General features: G+C 36.7%; 1 protein-coding gene across 5 annotated transcripts in view; it reads left to right on the top strand.

Annotated features, from left to right (window-relative positions):
* Positions 1-6,692, top strand: part of PTPRM (protein tyrosine phosphatase, receptor type M) — a 386,144-nt gene that overhangs the window by 37,101 nt on the left and 342,351 nt on the right. The gene's annotated exons all lie outside the window — the stretch shown is intronic.

Raw genomic sequence — 6,692 nt, 5'->3', positions numbered from 1 at the left:
TCATCGAGTCCAACCGTCCACTTCCCTGGGCAGCCTGGTCCAATGTTTAACTGCTCTTTCAGTAAAGAAATTTTTCCTCGCATCCAAAATAATGTTTTGTAAGTTAATGAACAGAACTGATGGATGTTAGTTGAGGCACTGAAGGGAAGACTCTCAACTGGTGTATTTTGGCACACCTCCATTATGCCAATTCAGGGGTGCAAGCGGCACTGATGTTTATGTGCAGTTACGTACTGCATGGCATCTGGAAGTGATGTATCTGAGCAGAAGTTCCGGCTTTAGGTAGTGCTAGTCATGCTTTGAGAGGTTTCTCAAATTACAGCAGCTCCATAATTTTCAAAGGTTACCTGAAAACGTATTTTCCCTTATCTGTAAAATTAGTACATAGTAGGAAAAAATACTGGAGACAAAAACTCTTCTGTTTACTAGCTTTGGGAATTAAAGTCCAAGGCTGACTGTTACTAAATTCAGGTCTTCGGCTTTCTGCAGTACTTCCAAGATGGCTCGTACACATGTTTATAGTAATAAATAAAAGAACATATATATTGACTTTGCCTTGTCTGAAAGTGGGACCCATTACACTTGAGCCTTGCAATTCATCTGCATATGCACAGCAGTTCCAGTGTCTTGGACAGTCCCATATGCAGTCTTGGGCACTCACAGTAGTCACAGTCAGTGGTATTTACTGGTAAAAGGTAGCCGCCCCTTGTGAGTGATGGCAGTTGGGTTGGCTGGCATTTAGGGAATGCTGTTTTGTTAATAAAAAGTAACCCTTTCTATCTACCTCATTACAGTATTTTTGATAAAAGGTATTTTTGATACCTTTCAGCCTTACAGAGAGATGTTTCTGCACCTGAAGGGTGTTTTGTTAATAAGGTAATACGTAGAATATCTGTTCTTAAAATCAGACCTTCTGCTTTCCTTCATTTAGCACATTTTTCAAATTTCGAGAGTCAAAATCAACTAATACTGATGCCTAAATAAGTTAAACACCAGTACTTTTTTTACTTATATTTATTATTGTATCAATAAAATCACAATAGGATTGTGATTATAACCTGGATAGGTCATGACTGTTGTCACAGTCTGGAAGGAAACCTAATCGTTAGTCCTCAACCATGTATAAGACTGGTGAAAAATCAACAAAGTAACTTTCTTTGCTCACTAGTCACATTTTCTTCATGCATGAAAAATGATATTGCATTCAATTTCACTGCATTTGACATTCCAAATATACAAAGTGTCTCTTAACAAGGTGATGCGACATGGTGAAAACTTGCGGAAGTGACTGGAAAATCTCTCTTGTGCCATTTCCATCATTTTTGTAGGACAGTACATTGCTTTTCTAGTTGTCAGATTTTTTTTTTTAAACAAATACTTTTTTTTTTTTTGCAGTTCTTGTGTCACTCTATCTTTTGGGCATCTTTTTGTGTACAAAATTTCATTTTCCTCTATGCTTACTTCACAGAATTTCCATTGATGCTAATGAGAATTACTGGGATGTTCGATTGCCCATTTACTCTGGAGCAACTCTAGTATATATTTTTTTTCCAAGTGTTGCATCTTCTTAGAATTAATATTTTAATGAACCAAATATTTGCTGAATTACTGCTGAAACACTTTGCAGTGAGGAACTGTAAACAACAACAGCAACTGTAGTAAATCCACCAGTTTGTTGATTTAAACCCTCTGAATAAAATGATGAAATATGGATGATTTAGCAATTTTGTGGACTAAAGAAGCCTGAATTTAATGGATGCTGAGCACCATCACCTACCTTAGATTTTATTCTCAGTTTGATTTCAGTGTGTACTTTTGAACTATTAAATTGCATGTAGTGCCTAAACATAGATCTAAGCACTGAACCCAAGTAAATCCCATTTAAACTTTCTGACTGAGGAAACTATCATCATCCATGTGTTTAAACATGAAAGTACATCTAGGGAAATTAGTCACTTTAAAAGGAATATGTTTATAGTAATATGTGCACTTGCTATCTCTTCTTTTGAATGAATACTGAATTGATTATAATTTTACGTGTTTTCTTGTTGAATCCTTGTTTCCTGGCAGATAATGGTTTCCTAGTAGCTTTACCAGTGAATAGTTGCAGTTATATTTTGTATGTATTTCTCATGTGCCCAAATATGTGATAAACAATTCTGGAGAACTGATCTACTATAAGAAAGTATGCCATGGTTTGTTTTTTTTTCTTTTTTCTTCTTTCATGGCTGAGACACACCCCCCCTCCTTTTTTTTGTCAGAATTAAGTGTTTATTTGTGTATTGAGTTTATCCACATGCTTTAGATTTATATAACCATCTGGCGTAGTATTATTTCAGCAATCCGTTTAAGAGATGACAATAGTAAAAGTTGAAAGAGGAAATTTCTACATGACTTAACACTGAAGATCAGTTGACTAGATATAAAAAAAAAAAATTGTAAGAAAGATTTTAATGCCTTCAATTCACTTTTTTCTTTTCGTTACACACGCTGCATGGCTTTAAGTAAAATATATATAATGATTTCTGTCTAATGATGATGCCTTTTAATTTTAATACATATTATGTTTTTTTTCTTGTGGGCAGATCCATAGGTAAAACTAGGTGTAGAAGCTGAGTTGATCTTTATCAGAATTCACATTCCTGGAAAAACAGATACTGCCAAACAAAATACTGAATTCCTTCATGAGATGGCAGCCTTTCAAAGACAAGGGCTAATAAAGGGTTAAGGCACTGACTGGGGGCTTCCATGAAATCTATTATCCGTGTTTTCTTTTTGCTTAACCTTAGTCAAACCCCCAGAACGTCAGTGGCTTATATCTGAACTTTAGATTTGCCCATGTGCTGGTGGTTGTGTGTACCTGAGACTTCTTGTGTGCACGTTTCACGTTCATCTGGCCCACTGAAAGAAGAGACCTAAGCATGTACCTTCAAAAAAGCAGTGCTAGCTATTCTAGGCAGACAGAGCACATTCTTGTACCTCCAGCAAAGCATGCAGTTTCAAAGATGAGTAATGTTGTAGATGTATGTATATTCAGTTTTTCTTCATTGGCTAGCTTGAAATAGCTCCACATTAAACGGGCTGATTTTAGATAGCTTAACGTACAGGCACTTTGGGGTTTCATTCTCACGCACACAAGTCATGGCTTGTGCCTGGTGCAAGGAGTCTGTTCTCTTCTGATACCAGGCTCTTACAATCGGGTGTTCCTGGATCCGTCGTCTAGATGCCTACTTGCTTTAGGAAAGTTTTCCTTATATGCATCTAGAGGATATGTTTAGGCTAGAATAGAAGTTACTATGTTTAATACAATAAGCTATTACATGTTACTTAACTAACTCTGGGTTTAGAAGGTCACACTAGATGGCTGAATGTCCTTTTGGTTTTCTACTCTGTTAAAAGTTGTATGAGTGAAGGTGCTGCTTTGGGTGCGCTGGAACAGAAGAAACTTCAGCTTCCGAAAGCATTAGTTGGTGAGACCTTCACAAGTGGGAAATCAAATTGTCCCAAAAGACCTATGTGATGTAGTTTACCTGTCGTGGCACTGCTAGGTGTCTTATTTCCTGAGATTCAGACAATAGTTTAGTCAAACAATTAAAAGGATGCATTTAAATCCTGCTCCTTGCCTTGTGAACTAAGAGCTTACCAGATACTTTCTAGCAGAAAAACTAAAACGTTTGAATGACATACTGTTGTTTAATTTAGTTCTCTTTAAAGATTCCCTTTTCTTACAAAATGGAAAATAGGATTTATTCTGTTTACAGTGACATTCTTCTGTACTTTTTCACTTTCAACAAAGGAGTTACAGACAGATTTTCAAAATAGGCTGACTATATTCCTTTTCTTAAGCCACTGATAATTTTTCAAATGGTTCAGTTGTGCAATACATACTACATTAATCAGGATGCTGTAAGTTAAATAGTTCTTAAAAAATATAATTCTGTCAAGGACTGTAGGATTCTTAGCAGCACTGAATATAAAATTGGTTGGGTTATCAGGAAGATACTGGCTTGGAATTTTAAGGTGGCTAAGAAAAGATGGACATATCTCCATGGCATTCTCGGTGGTAAGATTTAAAAAAGCTTGCCACTTAATTTTTAGTGAACTCATGAGTGCTTTAAGTGTTGTTTTGATAACTTAGCAAATTATAACTATTTTAAGGGGTTTACGTTTTAAATTTAAATCAACGAATTGAACGGCAGGGCATGTGATGGATGTGATGTGATGGAACAAATATTGGTTTCTTTCCTGCCTGTTTTAAGCAAAGATCCACGTGGCTAAATTAAAAATTTATTTGCTTCCTTTTTGTACCCACATATATTTTTGTGGGTTTTATTTTTAGCCCTTTGTTGTGTTATAAAGATGGGGAAATGTGTTATAAGTAATATAGCAGGACTAACTCTTGTTCTAGCTGGGTGTCTATTCATTCTTCACCCTTCAGCATCCTAGTTAATCACTGAGCAACAGAATCAAAAATTCCAACAGAGGGGAATTTTATACTTTGATCAACCCAAGACCACGCACAACTTAAGAACAATCATACTGAAGAAAGTATTGGAAAGACCAAAGACTACTAACTTGGTTAGTCTCCTCTGTATAAGATAAAGACAGGAGTCTTCTCCTTACTATGTCTTTGCGGAAGTAAATTTGATTCTTTCTGCATTGGAGTATTTGAAGATGTTTGTATTACAAGTCAAAAACACATAGGGCATTCTGTATGAAAATGGTGTACTGTTGTGACAGGCTGAAACAGGGTGTGCACATGTATAAAAGTAGTAATAAAGAGTATTCCTTCCTGTGCTTGTGCCAATAGGTTTGGAGCAAGGTTACCACCTCTTGGCTGCTTCATCTAGAATAGTGTGTGTGGGGTGTGTGTCCATCATCAGGAGAAAAAAGACCTTTCTACATTTTAGATTACCGAAACACAGCAAGAAATAAAATGTTGCAGATATGCATACTATAGATTTGAGTATAGTGTAATCAGAAACTTGTAGAAACCAGTCCTTGCATGGAAAAGCACATGAATCTTGCCTTCTTGCCTACTTTCCTTCTGCTAAATTAAAAATTAAAAGTTTTCTCTAGGAAAGCATGGAAAACACGTTCAGTGACTTTACTTACGTTACTAATGAATAAGGATTTGTCCCAGTTTGTAAATTTAGTACAGAGTAATGCCTCTTAGGAAGTAAAACATTGATTCCTTTGTATCACAATTAATTTCCCTTTTTGTCAACTTTACAAATTCAGTTATTTTGTCTAGAATGAAAATTAATGAGAAGTTATGCTTGATAAATAATTTAAAGTTACTGCAAAACTGTATTATTGGATAGTTAAACCTATTTAAGATAAAGATGCAGTCTGGACCAAGGTTCTCTAAACACTTAGGAGATTGCATCTCATTGAAATTCTGAGGTATCATCACCCATCAAAATAAAAAAAAAAAAAAAAATTGTTTTCTAATAACTGTTTGAGAAATGTGTGTGCTTATATTTTTATAACAGCACTTAGCTATGCATTTATAGCATTCACCTATAACATATCCATTTCTTGACATTTATGAAAAATGCAGGGTTTAAGTTACCTCATGTATTTTATTGATATGTTTTCCTTCCAAGGTAGACATTGTGTTGAATTTTACTTCCTTCTATGATACTATATGTATTAATAGAATTCTTTCCTTTGGGTTTGTTCAACCCAGAAATATGAATGTCTTGAAAATCATGTTGTATTTTTCTAATGTAATGTCTATACAGTCATTCAAATTCTTTAGTTGCACATCTGTTCTGTAACATGATTATTTTGAAGGTACACTTCAATGAAACACATTAACAGGCACTGAAAAATGGAGCATAAATTGACTAGCTGTTCACGTGATGGTCATTTGAACGTAACTTTATTTGAACTATACCTTTACATTTCTTGTTGTTTAAGTTGGTACCATAGTGTAAAATTCAGGCCTCCCTCCCACTTTTTTAAACGAGCGCCCCCCCCCCCCCCCCCTTTTTTTCCTTACCAATTTGCTGGGTATTTTCATTTGTTCCTTCTTTTCTCAGCTCTTGAGGCCAGGAGACAATTGTCACACTTAATCAGTCAAGGATGTAGCTGGTGTTTAGCTAGAATAAGGCTAAGGAATCGAGAACATTTTTGACTCCATCTGTATCATATACTGCATCCCACCATCTGAGCGTCTATAATTCTCCTCTATTTCATTGCAACTCTTGTGGTGGGTTGAACCTGGCTGCATGCCAGGTGCCCACCGAAGTCGCTCTATCACTCCCCTCCTCAACTCGACAGGGGAGGGAAAATACAATGAAAGGTTCGTGGGTCGAGATAAGGACAAGGAGATCGCTCACCAATTACAGTCACGGGCAAAACAGGCTTGACTTGGGGAAATTAATTTAATTTATTACCAGTCAAATCAGAGTAGGATAATGAGAAATAAAAACTAAATCTTAAAACACCTTCCCCCTACCCCTCCCTTCTTCCCAGGCTCGACTTCACTCCTGATTTTCTCTACCCCCTCCCCACCAGCAGCGCAGGGGGATGGGGAATGAGGATTGCGGTCAGGTCATCACACGTTGTCTCTGCCGCTCCTTCCTCCTCAGAGGGAGGACTCCTCACACTCTTCCCCTGCTCCAGCGTGGGGTCCCTCCCACAGGAGACAGTCCGCCACAAACTACTTCAACATGAGTCCTTCC

The sequence above is a fragment of the Aptenodytes forsteri genome, unplaced genomic scaffold, assembly GCF_000699145.1.
Source record: "Aptenodytes forsteri isolate BGI_AS27 unplaced genomic scaffold, ASM69914v1 Scaffold229, whole genome shotgun sequence".
NCBI lineage: Eukaryota > Metazoa > Chordata > Aves > Sphenisciformes > Spheniscidae > Aptenodytes > Aptenodytes forsteri.
Note: the sequence above shows the minus strand (reverse complement) of the source record. Positions and strands in the feature narration are given on the sequence as shown.